General features: G+C 39.8%; 1 protein-coding gene across 3 annotated transcripts in view; it reads right to left on the bottom strand.

Moving 5' to 3' along the window:
- Window positions 1–21,466, bottom strand: part of LOC125466991 (potassium-transporting ATPase alpha chain 2-like) — a 75,521-nt gene that overhangs the window by 50,601 nt on the left and 3,454 nt on the right. The gene's annotated exons all lie outside the window — the stretch shown is intronic.

Genomic DNA, 21,466 nt, shown 5'->3' with positions numbered 1-21,466 from the left:
ACACCTCAATCAGGTCTCCCCCCTCAATCTCCGTCTTTCTAATGAAAATAATCCTAATCTGCGCTCAACCTTTCTTCATAGTTAGCGCGCTCCATACCAGGCAACATCCTGGTGAACCTCCTCTGCACCCTCCCCAAAGTATCCACATCCTTTTGATCTCCTGCCTTATGGCAATGGTCAAGTGGCTGATGTGCTGGGCCATGAGGTTAGTACCAACTAACCCACTGACCAACCACAAATCCCCTACCTGCATCTACCCATCTCCAACCCACCTTCCCTACCCCCAGCTCCACTGCTCATCATTTAGTTCTAGGCTTCTCTCTTCTTCCCCAGTCCTGACAAAGAGTTTTGGCCTGAAAAGTTGACTTCCCTGCTACTCAGATGCTGTCTGGCCTGCTGTGCTTTTCCAGTTTCACATCTGTTGACTCTGGCTTCCAGCATCGCCAGTCCTTACTGTCTCCAGGTTACAAATAGTGGTCAAATACAATTATTCTGCTGCTCATGAAGAACAGTGCCTCATGAATAGTCAGTCATAAATTGCTGGGTCTGCTCTAAATTTGAACCATTTAGGGTACCATTTAAGTGGTGTAGTGTCACACAACACATTAGGGGGTATCCTCAATATCATGATAAGAATCCATCTCTACATGGGCTGCACAGTGATCTCTTCTACTACTGTCATGGACAAATGCATCTGCAACAAGCAGATTGGTAAAGACAAAATTGTATAGATTTTCCCTTTTGTTGGTTGCCTTATCAGTTGAGACCCAGTTTAACACTGTGTCCTTTATGATTAGGCCAGCTTGGTCAACAATGGGTGCTACAGAGCTACTGTTGCTGAGGGACATTGAAGTCCCCAACCCAGAGTATATTCTGTAACATTGACATGTTCAGTTTTTCCCAGCTGCTGTTTGAAATGAAGCAACATGGATTCATCAGCCAAGGGAGGCATAAGGAGGGATGGAAGGGAGGAGTGGTGTGATCAGTATGATGTTTCCTTACCTATATTTGTCCATGAGAATTCGTGAGGACCACAGTCAATGTTAAGGACTTCCAAGGCAATCACATACCAATTATATACCACAGTGCCGTCAGTTCTGGTGGGCCTGTCTTGCTGGTGACCTACCACAGAGAACTTAAACCAAAACACCCAGAGAGATGTGTCTCACCCTATAATCTGCTAAAAGGTGTGTGAAAAGTGGTGTAACCTGCTTTTCCACAACTTCGAGTGGTTAAATAAAATAAATCTTTGACATTCACTTTATGTTCAGCAAGTAACAATTTATTCGTCTAACTGTAACATTGAAAAAAACTAACTAAATTATTAACAAACTGAATAAGCCCCTTATAACCATTAACTATTCCTGAATAAAATAAGATTTTAATGTTATGCTGTTCCAATAAATAAAGTCCCTCTTATATAAGATAAAACTTAAAACAAAACTATTGAATTTAGTCTCTCAAAATTATAGCCAGGTTCTGTCTTCCGAAATGTTCTGTGCCTTCTCCGTCAAATTCTTCTGTCAGGAATATTAACTATGTGTGTCGTAGGTACCTTTGATTTAGATGGTGCTTTCTCTAAAACTTACAGAAGACTGTAAGCACTAGTGATTCACTCTTGAGAGCTGACAGCTGTTAACTTTTACAGATGGCAGTAAATTCTTCTAATTTTCCCAACTGCCCTCTCCTTTTATACTCTTGATGACACATCATTTCTTACGATAGGATTGGTCCTTTGTTGCCAAAACTACCAGACTTAAATTTAATTGGTTAAATTCAGAACATGTTATCTTGATAGCAAAACAAAACTGCTGCTTTGCCTGCTAACTCTATGGCTGTTCGATACAAATGTTTCAATTTGAGGACTCTCTATGCACCTATAAACCCACACACTGCTGCCTCCAGACATCCTTTTTGAATCGCTAAGCATAGAAAAAGCACAACATCTTTTAATGGGACCATGCACTGCTTCCCCCCACCCAAACCCACTAGAATTTTACAAACAACAAATTGTAACTTCCTGCCTTCTAATCCACAAGTACTGTACCCAACATTGTAAGTTATATCTGGAACACTGAGATATAACTCAGTGAGTATGACTTATGTCAGGCTGTTGTTTGACGAGTTTGAGGAACAGATTTCTCAATTTTGCCACAAGTTCCCAGTGGTTGGTAAGTGGGACTTTGCAGGGTTGACAGGGTCATATTTGCTGTAGCCATAACTAGTGTCTAAGTCATTGCCAGGTGGGCTATCTGGATCAATTTCCCTTATTTAGTCTTCATAGGAGTTTAAGACAACTGAATGGCTTGCTAGGCCATTTCAGAGGGCAGTTCAAATTTAATATATTGTCGTGACCTGTGTCATCTAAAGGGCATCCCAGGTAAGGATGGCAGATTGCCTTCCCTCAGAACATTAGTGAACCAGATTGATTTAAACCAAATGACAGTGGTTACATGGTTACCATTAGGATAGTTTTTAATTCCAGACTTTTTTTTATATTTAATTGAAATTTCACTATTTGTTATGATGGAATTCAAACATATGACCCCAGAACATTAGCCCAGGGTTCTGGGTTATTCTGCAGTGACATTACCACTGCACACCACCTCTCAAAAAGTCCTAAATGGGCTGGCATTAATGGCTTCTTTAACTAAGTCCCCAGTGCAACAGCAAGCATCTTATATTGAATCTGAAGCAAAAGTGAAATAATATTATTTTCAAGTTAACAACAGAACTTACCAACCATCTGTTACAAAGTGCAGCTGTGCTAAAAATAAATCTGCACAGTTTGTAATATAATATGTAGAGCTCACATATTTGGAATCTCTCACCACTATTTCAGGATGTCACCTGATAATGTTGACTAGTTAAATAATACTGCCAAAATCACCTTTTTAATTTCACAGGATGTGGGCATCACTGGCAAGACAAGTGGTGATTGCTTATTCCAAACGATCCTTGAGAAATTGATGGTGAACCATTGCAGCCCTTGTGTGCAGTCACACCCACAGAGCTCAGTGGAAGTGATTTCCAGGATTTTGAGAAACAGCTCAGAACTGCAACACCTGTTGAAATTTAAATAGTCATCCTTGCTGCCCTGTAAAATATAAGCTTGCAGCAAAATGCCTAAATGCCATTCAGAACTTTTACTTTTAGAGCATAGAACATAGAATAAGACAGTGCAGAACAGGCCCTTCAGCCCTCGATGTTGTGCCGACCTGTGAACTATTCTAAGCCCCTCCCCCTATACTATCCCATTTTTGCTGTTTTTCAATTTCTTTTGTAGCCCTGGTGCACATGCGGAAGGGTATGTGGCTGTTTTACGCGGTGTCATTGCATAGAAAACTGGTTTGAGTCTTTAATTACAAAGTAGCCTTGTCAGCACATGGCAGCCTAAGGATATTTGTAACAAACACAGAGAAAACTGGGGAAAGTCAGCAGGTCTAGCAGCATCCGTGGACTACGAAACAGAGCTAACAGTATGACTCTTCTCCAGAACATCTTTCACAGATGCTGCTGGACCTCCTGAGATTCTCCAGATTTCGCAATGTTCATTGGAGTTTCAACATTTGTAGTAGTTTGCTTCTGTACGAATATTTGTTGTTTAATAATTTACATGTCAACTGAAAACATTTCAATTTAGTCTTGTGACCTTGTGCAGTGACTCATCAGCAGTTGCACTATTTAGAAGACAGTGACAACAAAGTATGAAGCTGGATGAACACAGCAGCCCAAGTAGCATCTTAGGAGCACAAAAGCTGACGTTTCGGGCCTAGAACCTTCATCATTTGTTACCTCGGATTCCCTGGCATCTGTAGTTCCCATTATCTCTTAGAAGACAGTGACAATGGATATCAGCAAAACATACAACCTAAAAAACCCCATCATTTCCAAATTCATTTTTTACAATATATTGAAGGAAGACCAGACTAGAATTCTTATATTTGAAGATAATGTCAATAGAGTTGCAATATTGAATGGGACACTTTAGAGATTTTAATCGCTTAAACTGTATATATTCCAAATGGCTACTCAAATCTGCAGCCTGTTCAACATGTATTGAACTGAAGTGCTTGTTTGTGATAGCTTCTTGTTTTCTAAACTGTACAAAATCAGATACTTGGCCAGATAATACTTTATTTGGTGCTGTCGGTTGAGGGGAAAGGAATAGTTAAGACAGGAAAATGTTAATGTCCTTATTCAAATAAGAGTTTCTACAAACCCTGAAGGGACAGGCAGGATCTTAATTTAATATTTCATCCCAATCATTCCACTGTACTATTCTGATATTTTTGCCTGGATGTTGTTCTCAAGTCTTTGTATTAGAGTTTGAATGCACAAATATCTAACTCTAAAGTAAATGTGTCATCAATGGGCTAAAGCTGCCAAGGTGTAAACAGATAAGGATCAAACATACAAGCTTCCATTGGTCTGTGGGAAATATTGAACCTGTCTCGGAGAGTGAAAAAAGTAACAAATACCTTTGTCATGCAGCAATGCAGAAATCTAATCTCATGTTTCAGGTAACCATTATTGACCTATTATAAATCTCACTGCTTCTATGATGTTTGAAAGTTCTGGTTAGGGTATGCCAATTAGTCCCACATATTCTGTGGATGAATGATCATTCCAACAGCCATATATAAGAAAAATGTGTTGAATAATCACCTTTGAGCCCACAGCTGCTACAACATTCTAAAATTATCTGAGCGCTCGGAAATGGTTCTGTTCCATTTAAATAAGCCTCCCTGAGAACAAAGAGTTTTAGGAGCACATGATCATAGCTCATCTACAAACATGATGTTCTTGAATTATGATTCATTCACATTTTGTGTATCCTTCATTAATTAAAATCACATAGCAGGAGACAGCAGGTGCAGTGAAAGTAATAGTTCACCTGTTATTTATATTTGTTAGAAAAGGAATAAAATAATTACCTTGAACTATCTTAATAATCTTCATAGTTTGTTTTTAATTGTTTCAAAATTATGCCTGATATCAAATAAAATTATTTATTAGGGATGAAACATTATGATACATTAAACCATTCCAGTACAATACCTGTAGTGAAGGAGTGACTCAACTAATTAAACTGTTTTTCATTATTAATTTGTAATTAATAAATGCGAACTGCAACATAAAGAATTTCTAACCAATCAACTCATCGCAGTTGAATCATTCTTGCAGTCAGAAAACCCCAATGAGCCATTATTATCTGCTGCTGCTCTTTGTGGTTACTCCTCCCAAGAAATCTATTGTTACGGTATATCAAACTCATCCACCTTGCACCATCCTCACTCGCTTTTCTGCAAATGCTTTGTGATCTGTGTCACCCCACTTTACCTAGGTTGACCCCTCTTTCTGCTGCCACTATTATAAGCTGTTGATAAATTCATAGCCTAGACCGTCTGTCCTCTGGAAAAAAAAGCCGATTGCCTAGTGGTATTAATACTAATACACAGTGGTACTATTACTTTGTGGAAATTTCAGGTTGCTTGATACAAATACAAAGGAACATGACTAAAACCTAACTTTAAGAGAACTACGCAGCTAGACCCAATTCGTAATGGCCTGGCATGGAGGCCTGTCGGCCTAGTGCAGCAGTCTCTCAGCCTAGCACAGTGATCCCCCAGTGGCCTATTATCGTGGTCTGTCAGCCCAGTGTGGCCTTAGTGTGGACTTCCGGTCTTGAGGTGATTCCAGAGCGATCTCTCAGCCTCATGAACCCTGAGGTGAAGCCCAGTGCAATCTGAAGTCTAGACCTGGTGCAAACTCTTCATTTTGTAATTTATTTCTAAAATCTGCAATGCTGGACTTTTTACTTCTCTATTTTTCTAAGAACTGTAACAGAAGCTGAAGACCTCGTACCTAAGATGGCATTATAAGCAGTAACTTACACGCTTTTCTCTGTATTCATTCGAGTACATTTGATAATAAAGCTAATTCTAATTCAATTCAAGAAAGCTAAACTGCTGAGTCCAACAAACTGTCTACACTTGAAAAATTAATCTTTTTGTGGATCCTAAAGAATTCCATTGTTCCAGCATTTCATAGATATAGCTTTGGCGTGTATTTGCAACCTAATTCTGCTGCCCTCGTCAACTTTCCCTGCCACAAACCAATATTGCAAGTTGGGTGGCACACTTTTTCTCCTGATTACTACAAATCCCAAGGGAACTGCTGAGACGAGCCAAGGACCTCAATCAGAAGGGAGACCACTCTATAATGTGATCACATTTCTCAATATTGTGTTCATCTGGTATCAATGCAAGTACCAATGAATGTGTAACATTCAACTCTAAAAACTACGTGCTGTGGGGTCATTTATAAAAGAAATGGATATGTAAGAAACTATTGAGTGAAATTCAAATTATTCTATAAATTCACTCCATACAAATAGTCAATGTTTGCGAGTTTTGAGAAGATTTGTAGCTCAGGTTGAGGTTCTGGATGTGAGTTTGCTCGCTGAGCTGGAAGGTAAGTTTTCAGACGTTTCGTCACCATTCTAGGTAACATCATCAGTGAGCCTCCAACGAAGCGCTGGTGTTATGTCCCGCTTTCTATTTATCTGTTTAGGTTTCCTTGGGTTGGTGATGTCATTTCCTGCATTGGTGATGTCATTTCCTGTTCTTTTTCTCAGGGGATGGTAGATTGGCTCCAAATCAATGTGTTTGTTGATGGAGTTCCGGTTGGAATGCCACGCTTCTAGGAATTCTCGTGCATGTCTCTGTTTGGCTTGTCCTAGGATGGATGTGTTGTCCCAATCAAAGTGGTGTCCTTCCTCATGTGTATGTAAGGATACGAGTGATAGTGGGTCATGTCGTTTTGTGACTAGTTGATGTTCATATATCCTGGTGGCTAGCTTTCTGCCAGTTTGTCCAATGTAGTGTTTGTCACAGTTCTTGCAAGGTATTTTGTAGATGACGTTTGTTTTATTTGTTGTCTGTACAGGGTCTTTTAAGTTCATTAGCTGCTGTTTTAGTGTGTTGGTGGGTTTGTGGGCTACCCTGATGCCAAGAGGTCCGAGTAGTCTGGCAGTCATTTCCGAAATGTCTTTGATGTAGGGGAGAGTGGTTATGGTTTCTGGGCCCGTTTTGTCTGTTTGTTTGGGTTTATTGCTGAGGAAGCGGCGGACTGTGTTCATTGGGTACCCGTTCTTTTTGAATATGCTGTATAGGTGATTTTCCTCTGCTCTGCGTAGTTCCTCTGTGCTACAGTGTGTGGTGGCTCGTTGGAATAATGTTCTAATGCAGCTTTGTTTGTGGGTGTTGGGATGGTTGCTCCTGTAGTTCAGTATTTGGTCCGTATGTGTTGTTTTCCTGTAGATGCTGGTTTGAAGTTCCCCATTGGCTGTTCGCTCTACTGTGACATCTAGGAATGGCAGTTTGTTGTTGTTTTCCTCCTCTTTTGTGAATGTTATGCCAGTAAAGGGTATTATTGATGGTCTTGAAGGTTTCCTCTAATTTGTTTTGTTTAGTGATGACAAAGGTGTCGTCCACGTAGTGGACCCAAAGTTTGGGTTGGATGATTGGCAGAGCTGTTTGTTCGAGTCTCTGCATTACTGCCTCTGCTAAGAACCCTGATATCGGAGATCCCATGGGTGTACCATTGGTTTGTCTGTAGGTTTTCTTATTGAAAGTGAAGTGGGTGGCGAGGTATAGGTCCACTAGCTTGATGAGGTTGGTGGCATCTGGTGTATGTGTCTTCAGTTCTTCTAATAGTGTAGTCAGTGTTTCTTTGGCCAGGTTGATGTTGATGGACCCTATTCAGACAACAAGCAAAATGAACATCATCTACAAAATACCTTGCAAGAAGTGTGACAAACACTACATTGGACAAACTGGCAGAAAGCCAGCCACCAGGATACATGAAAATCAACTAGCCACAAAACGCCATGACCCACTATCACTCGTATCCTTACATACAGATGAGGAAGGACACCACTTTGATTGGGACAACACATCTATCCTAGGACAAGTCAAACAGAGACATGCACGAGAATTCCTAGAAGCATGGCATTCCAACCGGAACTCCAACAAACACATTGATTTGGTGCCAATCTACCACCCTCTGAGAAAAAGAACAGGAAATGACATCACCAATGCTGGAAATGACATCACCAACCCAAGGAAACCTAAACAGATAAATAGAAAGCGGGACATAACACCAGCGCTTCGTCGGAGGCTCACTGATGATGTTACCTAGAATGGTGACGAAACGTCTGAAAACTAACCTTCCAGCTCAGCGAGCAAACTCACATCCAGTCAATGTTTAAAATCCAGAGATGTTAACGTCTGAATATAAGCCATTGGTGAATTATCTCAGCTTATTTGCTATTCAAGCCCACTTTCACGTTTTCATTGCCCCTAGATTTGACTATTCTAATGGTGTCTTGGCTGGTTTCCCACGTTCTATCCGCAATAAGCCTGTGGTCATCCAAATTTCTGCTTCCGGCATGTTAACTTTCTCCAAGTCCCAATCTTCGCAAGTGCTGTGCTTACACACCTACATTGGATTCTGGTCAAGCAATATCTTAATTTTAAAATTCTCATGTTTGGTTTTGAATCCCCCCAGCTCCACAACTTTAAGATAACACCCCTCCTCTAATTCTGGCCTCTTGAGCATCCATGATTCTAATTGCTTTGCTATTAGTAACTGTGCCTTCAGTTGCTTAGGCCCCAGCTCTGGAATACCCTCCTGACACTTCTGTTTACTTAATTTTTGCAGTTTAACACAATCCTTCAAAGTTATCTTTTTGCTGCATCTCTCATTATTTGACTGAATATCTCCTTATATGGCTTGGTGACATTTTTTTGTAACATTCCTATGAAATGTCTTGGGACATTTTATTGTGTTAGAGCTACTAGATTAAATATACTTGTCACCAGATTAAATTACACATCTGTTGACTTTTGTTTAAAATTTTCACACAAGATTAGTTTGAGGCTGTCCAAACTTATTTGGAGTCAGCAGGCAAAGGGAGTTTTCATCCTATACAATGGTGTTGGTGTTTTTGAATGTATACCATAAAGGGAAAAATCTGAATCCAATGCACCTTTGGGTTCTGCAATGCTTGTAAAGGGAATGAATCTTTGTATCCCCATTCAGTCTTCAGCAACTGCTCCAAATAGGTATATTTTGAAAGCTGTGAAATAAGTTCTGTAACAGCTTATTCTCCTCCAATGCTCCAATTTTTGTCATTGACAAGCACTCTATTTCTTACTTTCACTTGTCAGCCACAGAAAGAAGAATCTGTGGCGATTACTTGTTCCAGAAGGCAGTTTGCTGCATAAATTACACTGCTGTGGTTCATCTCCAACAGCTGCTCTGTGTGAAAAACAAAACTGGTAAATCTGATGACCTGTCTTCCTGCTCATGTGCCAGCTCCAGCTAAATAAAGACATTCCAAGCAAAGACACAAAAGCCAAAGGCATTAAATGTAACCAGTATCATGGCAGCCTTAAAGTAAATATCATGTTGGTTAGGTTTCAGTTATTAGCACTAAATGTTGTTCTGTGTTTGATTCTTTGCATAGTAATGACAAAAACCTTGCCAAACACTAATGTTCCACTTGTAAATTATATATATTTTCATTCGGAGGCAGACATACTAGAAGTAGTTAAAGTCTGATTTAAAACATCTATTTAATCAGCAGATCACATGGTAGAAATTGCACCGATTGTTAAACTGCCACAATGAACTATATTCACCATTCCAAAAGCACATTGTAAATTAACTTTACTATTGTGGAAGTTCTTCACATCTTCAAAATTGCCAGAACTCTCTTCAGGTTCCATATTACATAGCGATGGCAAAAGTGAGATAAACTTGCATGTCTACAGTCACTTAGGAAGCTCTTAATTAATTGCTCACTACAATTTAGAATGAGAAATCACTGGTACTTTTTCAGAAAGGAAGAGTTTAAAGATCAAACCTAATGCTGCTGTAAGAAAAGCGCACAATTTAAAAGGAAGGTTACTGGACCCAAAACGTTAACTCTGCTTTCTCTCCACAAAGGCTGTCAGACTTGCTGCATGCTTTCTAACAATTTCTACTTTTGTGTGCACATTTTAAAAAGTCTGTTATCTGGCAAGCCAAATTACTAGTCTCCAAGATTGACTTACCATTGCCTAACATCATTTCCAGAAGAATTATTCTTCCCACTGAAATGAGCCTTTTGTTTTGGGTTCCTCATTTGAATATTTAACCTAAGCTGGCAGTTCAGCAACTTTTTTTGGACTCCATCTTTCACGTGGGATGTTAAACTGTAGCCTTGTCAACTACAACAGCTGATTCAGTAAACGTGAAAGACCTCCTTGTACCATTCAAAGACCAGGGAAATCGACCAGTGCTATAACCAATACCTCCCTCACCACCAATCAATATCAAAAGTAGATTTCTGCTTGTGAGATCTTGCTATGCACAAGTTGGCTGCACAAAATAACAATGGACTCAATTTCCCAAAATTTGGCCAGATGTCAATTTTGTGAGTTTCATGGGGGATTTCTTTCTGCAAGCGAGTTTACTTGCATAATTTTACCTCATTAACTATGCCGCACACTTCAATGGTGCCATTCTCAAAGCTATCTTGCATTCAGAAGGAAAGAATTTGCTGATACTTGGTATCCTGGGCATCATATTTAAAGCCTAGTGCCATATCAGTTCAAACGCTGTAAGTCAGGATAAGTCAGTCCAATAGGATAGTGACTGGCTCGGAGAGGAACTTGCAGGTGGTTGCGTTCCCTTGTATTTCCTGGTCTTGTCCTTCTTGATAGAAGTGGTCATGAGTTTGGAAGGTGAGTTTACGCTGGGTTTAACTCTGCTACCACACCCACCTCTCTCACTATTGTATGCAGCACCTTGCTTCAATTCTTGAACTAATTCATTCTCCCAAATTTCTCGCCTTTCCTATCCTCTGACTTTCTTACTCACTTTCTCCAAGATGCGTCACTACTTCCTCCTATCTGCGCCAACACTACTAGCACACAACACTCGAACCCTAGGTGAACAAGCAGTACTCTTACTCTGGCACCAATCACAGCATAAAAATATTGTCATATTTGAATATCAGAGGATTAAATGTTGTGTAGCTTCCCACAGTTTGAACCTTAACTTTTTTTGCACAACAGTAAAAGCGAAGAACAAACCAAAAAGCTGTGTATGCATTTGAGAATAATGAGCTGTTTGCTTGCCAAGCCTCACACATATACAGTCAAGGTCCAGTCAATGAATGATGACTTCACTCATAACTGTTCCATTGGAAGCAGGTGCCAAATAAATCTTAAACATAAATTGCTGGAAAAACCGAGGGCCTTACCTCAAACCCCACACACCATGCCTTGTCATCACATGGGCTGCTACCACAAACAACCCATGGTCAACCATTAAAGATCCCCATTAGCAGCTATTCATTCGCCCGGCTGAGATTTACCCAACTGTTTTTCTTTCTCTCTGTCTTCACCTATGGTTTACTTCTTCCCTCTTTACTTCTTCAGCATATATACAAAACGTTCCCTCATTACAATCAATTCTGAAGAAAGGTCACTGGGCCCAAAATGTCAATTCTGCTTTCTCTCCAGATGAACTGCCAGACCTGCTGTTTTTGTTTTTGTTTTTGTTTCTGATTTCTACCATCTGCAGTTGGGTGTAGTTTTGCCAGATGAATCTTCTCTGGCTTGTTGCTGCTGATGTTTCTGCATCTATCATGGTGAAGATGATATTCTTCCTTATCAGCATCCTCTTCTTCCTCCTTGGAAAAATGCTGCTGCTCTCATAGCTCTTCATCATCCATCAGATCCCTTCTTTTCTTGCTCCAGTGATCAGAGGACAGCATACAATGATTGTGCAGTCCATTCTGTTTTAATGTACTGCAAGGTAGCCCCAGACTTGTCCTAGTATGCTGAGGAGCCATATTGTATAGTCCTAATGGAAGTATGAATTGCATTTTATCTACACTCACATTCTGTTAGGGGGTTGTATAAAGGTGTCATCAGCCACAATTAAAGAGAGTAGCAGGCTTCCTTGTCAGGCTTGTGGCTTTTGGAATGAAGCAGGAACCAGAGATTATCATGCATACAGGCATCTCGGAAGCTTCGACAGTACCTGCCGCAAGCTTCTGATTTGTGGTCATGATGATCACAAGATGAGTTGTATGTGGACCTGAATGAAACTCTTTCTTATTAATGAAGCTAGTTGTCTTAAAGACATGGCACTGTCAATGCTACAAGCCCCCTCGGCTGGACTAAGGACTATTTTCTGAGATATGGCCATTCATTTGAAGCACATGCAGTGGTTTGCCATATAAGCTGCTAGTACATGATGTAGGTATGACATTGAAATAGTGTGGTGCTGCAGGGTAATATGTTCATCCCCTTGACTATTCATTGCAGACAAACATGACAAGCTGCCTGACATTCTGTCTGTGCTAAGAACAAGACAAATCAGCAGAACTGCGCGTTTGTAAGCTCTGAATGAAGGAGCAATATGCAAGATTTCAAGCCAAGGCAGATGCTGTGAGCATTCAAAAAAGTACAATGTGATTGAGCATTAAGACAGCAAGATAAAAGCTCTGAGATACATTATGTTCCAATGTGTGAAATGAATAGATGCCCATCTGCTTCATGCCACCTTAAAGCAACATTAAAATGTAAGATGTTGGTGAGCTCCAAAGTGCACTATTGAAGTGTTGAATTGTATTACAAGCACTGAAATATGCCATTGAGATGTGGTGAGGCTGATGCTTTGCTGATGTTGACCTTGGTGGATTGATTGTGTAGCCAGTCCCTGCCCTGTATGTTGGAGAAAGCTAGCCAGCTGGCCAACACGAAGGCTCAGAGAAGATGCTGGTGAGCTGCAGTGCTGGGTAGCCACTCTGACCTGTGTGTCAGGATCAGCACTGTGTATTTCTCTCTAGTACCTCAGAAATTTGCAGATCAGTAAAGGGAGAGGAGACAGTGATGAGATGTTAATATATACAAATAAGTCTTTGTCACTCACTAGTGAGATTATCATCCAGATACTAAATCTTTCTGCAGAAAATTGAACATTTTTTCTTGATGTTGAGAAATCTACATTTTCATTCTTGCTGTATTTTCTTAACTTTCATTATTAGCCATGTTATTCAAACGCTGGAATAATTCTATGTAGTTACTATATTTCAGATACAACCGGATATGAAGCACTTAGTGAGATTTGAAGATGTGACAGAAAAGTGGATCCAGGAAGAAAGTTATTTCATCTTTCTCTCTATTCATTTGATTCCATGGTAAGTGAATTACTTACCTGTTACAGTCAGCTGATAGTTAGTGATATTGCATTTACCTCAGTGCTTTTCTTTAAGCACCAGTTCAGCTTAATAATTTACTGTTTATTTTCAGTGTGCATTTGTACAACAACTATGGCTTTGCAGCAACACTGCATGTGTAACATAACTGAATCGAATCACAGAGTCCAAACAGTGCAGAAATAGGCCATTTGGCCCATCGAGTCTGCAGCTATGCTCCAGGGAGCATATCACCCATTCCCAGTCCCCTACACTATCTCTGTAATCCCACGTTTACCAGGCCAATCCATCTGGCCTGCACATCCCTAAACACAACGGCTGATTTAGCATGGCCAATCCACCTAATCTGCACATTTTTGGACGGTAGGAGGTAACCAGAGCATCCATCAGAAATCCATGCAGACAAGGGGAGAACATGCAGACTCACTTAAGGTTGGAATCAAGCCTGGGTCCTTGGCACTGTGAGGCAGTAGTGCTAACCACTGGGCCACTCTATGGCACTCTCAATTTCAATTCAGACCTCTGAAATATTTAAACTGAATCTCCATTATTTGTCAATTCAGATCTTCAGGTCTCATTTAAAGTCCACATTTAGTATCAGTATAAAGGTTATTTAGGCTTTATACCAATGTTAAAATGGTGGGGCAGGATTTTCAGGCCCCCCTGAGTTCTCAGATTGAGGCAGAGATCAGAAATACGTGTTGGTTGGAGTCAGTAGATTTCATGACCTCACTCCTGTCAGCTGCCACTTTGAAATGGCCAAGGTGAGGCCTGTGGGCCTGCCCATCCCACAAGGCAGATAGTCAATCGAGTTCATCTGAGAGATTTATTAAACATTATTATTAAAGGCCAACTAGTTCTTTCCAGTTGGCCTCCAGTTTGTCAATAAAATTGTGGGGAGATAGGCAATGCATTTCAGACACCCAGTGACCCCACTCTCCACACAATGGTGAGCAGACTGCTTTTTGAATTCCTTAATTACATTTCTTTCTTTTAATATAATGAAGAGGGCACCTTCAGGTTGAAGAATTCTGTCAGTCACATCATTCATTGTTATAAGGTGTTTCTCTAAAGCTGGAAGGCTCTGACTGACCTTCAGCTTTAAAAGCCCACTCACCATCCTTAATTGGGCAAGGAACACATCTCTATGCCAGTAAAAGGAGGACACCTGAACAGGGCAGAGGGAGGGGAGGGGTTTAAAATTCTAATAAGTGACTATTTCCACCCATCAGTGGGTTCAAAGCCCAGAAACAGTCTGTGCACCTGATTCCTGCCCCAAAAGTGAAATTCATCTCATGGAATGTGAATTTGAAATAATCAATCATCTTGGCTGCCTATTACAATGATGTTTTTAGTAATATAGTTTGAGAATTTGATATTTTTAATATGTTAGAATTTGTGAAGCATAATCAATAACTGTCAGACTTTCAAAACAAAAATGTTTTCTAAATTCTGATACCCTATCTGGAAAAGACATGTAAGAAAGAGTGAGGGGTTGAAAGACCTGTTATGACCTTTTTGAGCGTTGTTCTGCTGAATTAGCTGACTTCAATTACAGGCACTTTTTCTTTTAATCCCCTAATGCTGCACATACCATTGTTTGCCTGCCCTTTGGCTGTACAATTTGCTGCCAAATCTCTGTCAATGTCCCTTGAGCTGGCAGTTGAGAGCTGTGCGTGAGGATCCTTCATTGACTCACTCTCTGGGTATTCCTGCGCAGAATCACCTACTCTCTACTTGGCCCATTCCCCTCATGGCCCAGTCAGCTAAAAATAGAATTGCTGGCATATGTGAAAGCCAACAGAATACAACACAAACGCAATTTAGAACACTACCAAATAAGAAAAACAGATTATGCCAGGAGCGGTGGAATGCTCTGATAGTCAAAAATGTAATGCCAACACAGTGTAGAAAACCAGGTCAGTTAACACAGCAAACTCTGCTGTTCTGCAAGCAACAGAACCAAGCTTTCAAATCCCAATTCTAATTAAAAGTTTTAGCACCACTATCTTCTTTAGCAATACTTTGGGATCGAGGATGACTTGTACGATTCCGCTTTTTAAGTGTTGTGACATGTCTGGTAAGCCCAATGCAGTCTGCAGACTCTGGCAGATTTGGAGCACCTAGAGCTTGAAGGGTTGCTTAGATGGGTTGAAAAGAGGTTTACTAGTTCCATTCAACGTTGTCTGTGCTTATTCCCATTTAAGTCTCTTAATGTGTTCCCAGATAAGCTTTCTCCATTTTGGTTGATCACAAGCCATAGTCTAACATGCACCAGGAAGGATACTTGACCTCTTCAGGGTTGCTTTGAGACTAAAGCATTTCTGCTTCCTCCTGCAAATTTCTTGCCGGAACGGAGTTTCAAGCAGACCAGTTGCTTTAGCAGTCTTGTGTCAGACCTGAAACTTACATGTGCTGCGCAGGCAGAGCCAATTTTGAGTGATTAGTGCCTCAATGCTGGATAAGTTGGGTTAACAGAGAATGTTGCTTTTCCTGTCACCAGATAGGCAGGATTTTGTGAAGGCACTGTTATTGGTACTTATCCAATGCTTCGTGGTGACTGCTGTAGATCGTCCAAAGCTCCAAACTATATTGGAGTATGAGAATCGCTGCTGCATTGTAAGTCATGGCTCTAGTCTCAGGTTTGAGATTCTATTTACCCCAGCTGGCTGACATTTTCAAGATTGTGTGGAATTTCATTGACAGTGTTGCCTTTATCAAGTGTACACTCCTAAGATTCAGACTTTCTGGGATCTTGCCATTGGTTGTGATCAAAAGGTAGAAGCTGTCTCCCTGTTTCAAAACTGAACTTTAGCTCAGTGCCATGCTCCAATCAATATCCTCTACCACATTATATCTGAGTGCCACAAAAGAAAGTGCAGCCATTGTGACTTTAATGAAAAAGACTGCAGTGACTAGCAATGTACAGTAATGGAACAGATGCAAGGTATGATAAATAAGTGCAAAGGTTTAAAGTCGTCAACTTCACACTCAACATATAATGCTGTTACCCCAATATTGATGGGATGCTATTCTGGTGCCATTATATAAATACAATTGTCGTCTACTGATTTACTCAAATTTAGTTTTGTCATCACCTTAGCTGCTACAACAAAAAGGTATTGGGATTTCAGATTCAAAACTTAGAAATGCTCTTCACCTAATTCTACAGACTTCAAAATAAGATGTATTTACTACTATGAAAATACTATTCTGCTAGATTAATGTTGTCCAAGTCACTTTACTACACTAATTGCTAAACAGACAATGATCTTAGTCAGAAGAAGTTAATTTTTTAAATTCAACTTGAACACAATTTTTGTTTGTTTTTGGGAAATATCTCATTTGCTGCCAATTCACAGCAGCTTTGAAAGTGCTGATGGTGAGCAGTCTCCTTGAACTATTGAAGTCCTAATGATAATGGTGCTCCCACAATGGTCTAAGGTAGGGCATTCTAAATTTATGAACTATACTAAGAGGTCAGTACCAAAGACCTAGTCAATAACAGTTTGGTGACAGATATTCAGAGTTAGGATGGTGTGAAATTTGGGGGTATCTCGAAAGTGATGCTGTTCCCAACATCGTTGCTGCTCTTGTCATTCCTGGGGATAAGTTACAAGTGCAGCAGATGCTATTGGAGTTGTTACATTGCATCCACTGTACAGATTTCTGCCACAGTTCATGAGGGATGGAAAGATATATATTGAGCTCAGTGGCAGCAGCAATTGATTATATAAACTCCTCTGTGTGGTGAAGCTTGGCTGTTTTTTTTAAGATTAGATTCTCTACAGTGTGGAAACAGGCCCTTCAGCCCAACAAGTTCACACCGCCCCTTGGAGCTCCCACCCAGACCCATCCCCCTATAACCCCCACACCCCTGAACACTACGGGCAATTTAGCATGGCCAATCCACCTAGCCTGCACATCTTTGGACTGTGGAAGGAAACCAGACCACCCAGAGGAAACCCACTCAGGTACAGGGAGAATATGCAAACTCCGCTCATACAGTTGCCCAAGGCTGGAATCGAACCCGGGTCCCTGGCGCTGTGAGGCTGCAGTGCTAACCACTGAGCCACCGTGCCGCCCTGTTGTTCCAGCTGCACCCATCCAGGCGAGTCATAACTATGACATTAAACTCAGACTTAAGGCTTGTAGAAGGTACAGAATTTGGAAGGAGAAAATGATGAGTAATTTATCTTTCGTCCCTGCCCTTGTATCCATTGTGTTACTATGCCTGGACTTAATGACGACCCAAAGGATATGATATTAGGAATCTGACAATGATGATATTCAATTTCAGAAGTCCCCAGCAGTTAAACGGCAATAAACATCCACAAAAAATATCAGTTGTAGCTTTAAAGTTATCTAAGACCTACACATAGGCTGGCATTAATTGCTTCTGCTTGAGGAGTTGCAAGTGATGCTGAATAGTACAGAAGTGACAACAAGGAATTCCACTGTTTATAATGTAAAGGAGGACTAGTGTTTCTGCAATCAGAGATAGTCAGACTGATTGCAGGATGTCCTGGGACATCAACGACCAATGGTTAATAACCATAACTGTCTTGCTTTCTGTCGGAGAATCTATCCAGAGGTAAAGTTTGCTTTGAAACCAATGCCTTCAGTTTTGTTAGGTCTCCATTCTGCCTGCTCAGTTGAATGCCACATTCATATCAAGGGATTCTGCTATCAACACTCCACTGGTACTCAGCTCTTCTGTATATGTTTAAACTATTGCTGTAAAGAAATTTGGAGCAATCTGGTTCTGATGGATTTTGAACTAAACACTGGTAAGCAGGTTACTGTGAGTAAATATCATTTGATGTGTCCTTTTATATTTAGGTAATGATTATTTCATTATTTTGTTCAATGCCCGATATTCTGGGAAATCATCCATGTTGTCAGATAGATACTAATCTTACAGTTACAAAAAACTTGATGGCAGGCAATAAGGTTAACTATTTGCATAATCTATGATATGTATATAGTTCTTAATCACTTTAAAAGATAATCAATTTGCAGAGCTCAGCACAATAAATGTTATTTGAACTTTAGGCAACAAATAACAAAAAATGAAAAAAAAAGCACCAAAGCTTGAACCCAATGATAAACACGTATTTCACTCAAGAAAATGTTTTAATGCACAGATTTTGTATCAAAATTTTTATTTTACAAATGGCTTTTAAGATTTCAGTAATTTGCAGTAATTCACGACCTGATTGTGAACTTGTTCTCACTTATGTACTGTACATTCACATCCCATTCTAGTAGGCAAAGACTCAAGATACATTTCTGATAACTATCAGAGAGAAGGCATAAACATCAAACTCATTGTGACGGGCTGAATATAATGTATACTGATTTATTACAGGAGTGTCTACTTAATTAATGTTATAGTATGTCATGGAATAGAACACCTAAAAGTGGAAAATTATTAATATTGGAGACTTAATTGCACTTGTTAAGTATGCAAGACAAAAGTAGGAGTCCATCAAAACTTCTAAGAAATTGTTTGTTGCTTATAAAACTAGGCTTTGTAACTGTAGGGATGCAGAATTATGTTTAAAAAGTCAAAGTTCACCTTGTAGTAAGATGATTAAAACTAGTTTACATATCTCACTGGAAGTATTCAAATAAGAAGAAAAAAATAAGATCATTACAAACATATCTCCTGCTCATCGAGGAAGAGTTGCCTGGTTTTGTTTTGGATAATGGCAGGACTACAATCCAGCTCATCTAATATCTCGTCTTTACAAATCAACCAGCTTATGGAGAGCATTTGCAATTTACTCAGTTGACAAAACCAGGATTTAACTGAACCACATATACTAAGTTCAATTCTATTCCGAGTTAGCTGCTTTCATCCAGAATGACAATAGAAATGGGACAGTGAACCTCAGTGTCTGAAGGCAATAGCTAATACTTCCAAAACTGCAGATATTCATTGTCTATATTTATTCATGGTAAATACCTCTTAGGCAACTAGTTAGTGACTTTGGAATCACTGTTTTGAGAAAGATCATAAGAAATAGGAGTAGGCCACATACCTTTGAGCATGCTCAGCTATTTCATATGGTCGTAGCTCATCTTCAAAATCAACTCCATTTTCTTACCTGATCCTTTGATTCCTTGGTTCCATTAGAGTTCATAAACCTATTGATCTCAGCTTTGATTAGGAATTGACACAACAACAAAATGGGAGCAAAAGAAAATTTAACAAAGAAACTTTAAAAAGTGTAGCCAAGTAATTGAAGATAATTACTGTAACATTTTTCTAATATAAAAAAAACTACCTTCATGGATACATTTAATTTGAAGCTTTCACTGAAACATTTTCTACCACATAATCCAATATTGTCTTGTCATTGTTGCCTTCCCTTGGACAGGCTAGGTGAGTGGACGGATGCATGGCAGATGCAATTTAATGTGGATAAACGTGCGGTTATCCACTTTGGTGGCAAGAACAGGAAGGCAGATTACTATCTCAATGGAGTCAAGTTAGGTAGAGGGGAAGTACAGTGAGATCTAGGTGTTCTTGTACATCAGTCAATGAAAGCAAGCATGCAGGTACAGCAGGCAGTGAAGAAAGCTAATAGCATGCTGGCCTTCATAACAAGAGGAATTGAGTATAGGAGCAAAGAGGTCCTTCTGCAGCTGTACAGGGCGCTGGTAACACCGTACCTGGAGTGTTGTGTATGCAGTTTTGGTCTCCAAATTTGAGGAAGGACATTCTTGCTGTTGAGGGAGTGCAGCGTAGGATCACGACGTCAATTCTCGGAATGGCGGGACTATCATATGTTGAAAGATTGGAGCGACTGGACTTGTATACTGTTGAGTTTAGAAGGATGAGAGGGGATCTGATTGAGATGTATAAGATTATTAAGGGATTGGACACTCTGGAGGCAGGAAGCATGTTTCCACTGATGGGTGAGTCCAGAACCAGAGGACACAGTTTAAAAATAAGGGGTAGGCCATTTAGAACAGAGTTGAGGAAAAACTTCTTCACCCAGAGAGTGGTGAATATATGGAATGCTCTGCCCCAGAAGGCACTGGAGGCCAACTCTCTGGATACTTTCAAGAGAGAGATGGATATAGCTCTTGAAGACAGTGGAATCAAGGGTTATGGGGATAAGGCAGGAACAGGATACTGATTGTGGATGATCAGCCATGATCATAATGAATGCTGGTGCTGGCTCAAAAGGCCGAATGGCCTCCTCCAGCATTTATTGTCTGTTGTCTATTGTCAACTTTCTAAAGAGTCACAGTAGTAAAATCATGCATGAGCTATTTTCTGCTGGAATGTTACAATGGATTTGAAGAGAAGATTGAAGAGAAATTGCACAGGTCAATAGAACATTGTTTAAAAACCATGCTGAGGGTCTCTTGGAGGGCATACCTTCACACCAACAGCAAAACAAATATTACACATTATTCAAGATTCCCTAGGCCCAGCAATAATGAAGGTAATGTAGGTTTAGCTGCTGAGACAACTGTACCGGTGAACCTAGCAACCTTTTACGAGGTTAACTTTGTATTTCTTTTAATTACTGCTATAGATTTGAATTAAGTTATCAATAATATCACTTTATGAATAATTCCATAAACATTTCATTTCTGTATTATTTTATAAGAAATAATAAGTTTTGAAAGAAACATCATGACAACCCAGACAATCCCAAAGCTATGTGTGTTATGAGACAGAGACAGACATTCCAAATCAGCCTTTGTAGTCTATATTTGCAACCCTCAGAATTGACCCCAATGCCCATACCAGACTTTTGAATAACTAATCTGTGAATAATCAATTCCATAAAAGGTTTTGTGTCTTAAACAAAAGACTTAGCAATTTATTAACAATGCAATAACTTTAGTAAAGCAAATTAAACAAAGTAATATCTTGGGTTTATACTATAAACCCCAAAACCATTGTTTTCAGCTCCTTTCACACAAAAAGCAGACAGACAAACAAACAGAGTCAAGGAATAAATGTAAGAAAATAACACAGCGGCAAAGTTACTTAAGTGGCTTTCACAATACACTGTTCCACAGATGATGGTTTCTTGGCTGAATTTTTGAAGATATCAGTTAGGGTCACATTTTCAGTTCACTCAGTAAAGGCAGTCATGTTTACAACATAGATTTCTATTCTCTGAGCTTCCAAGATCTGTTCATGGAAGGTTAGGT

The sequence above is a fragment of the Stegostoma tigrinum genome, chromosome 32 (genome assembly GCF_030684315.1).
Source record: "Stegostoma tigrinum isolate sSteTig4 chromosome 32, sSteTig4.hap1, whole genome shotgun sequence".
NCBI classification, from domain to species: domain Eukaryota; kingdom Metazoa; phylum Chordata; class Chondrichthyes; order Orectolobiformes; family Stegostomatidae; genus Stegostoma; species Stegostoma tigrinum.
The sequence above is the reverse complement of the archived record's forward strand: the minus strand, read 5'-3'. Positions and strand labels throughout refer to the sequence as shown.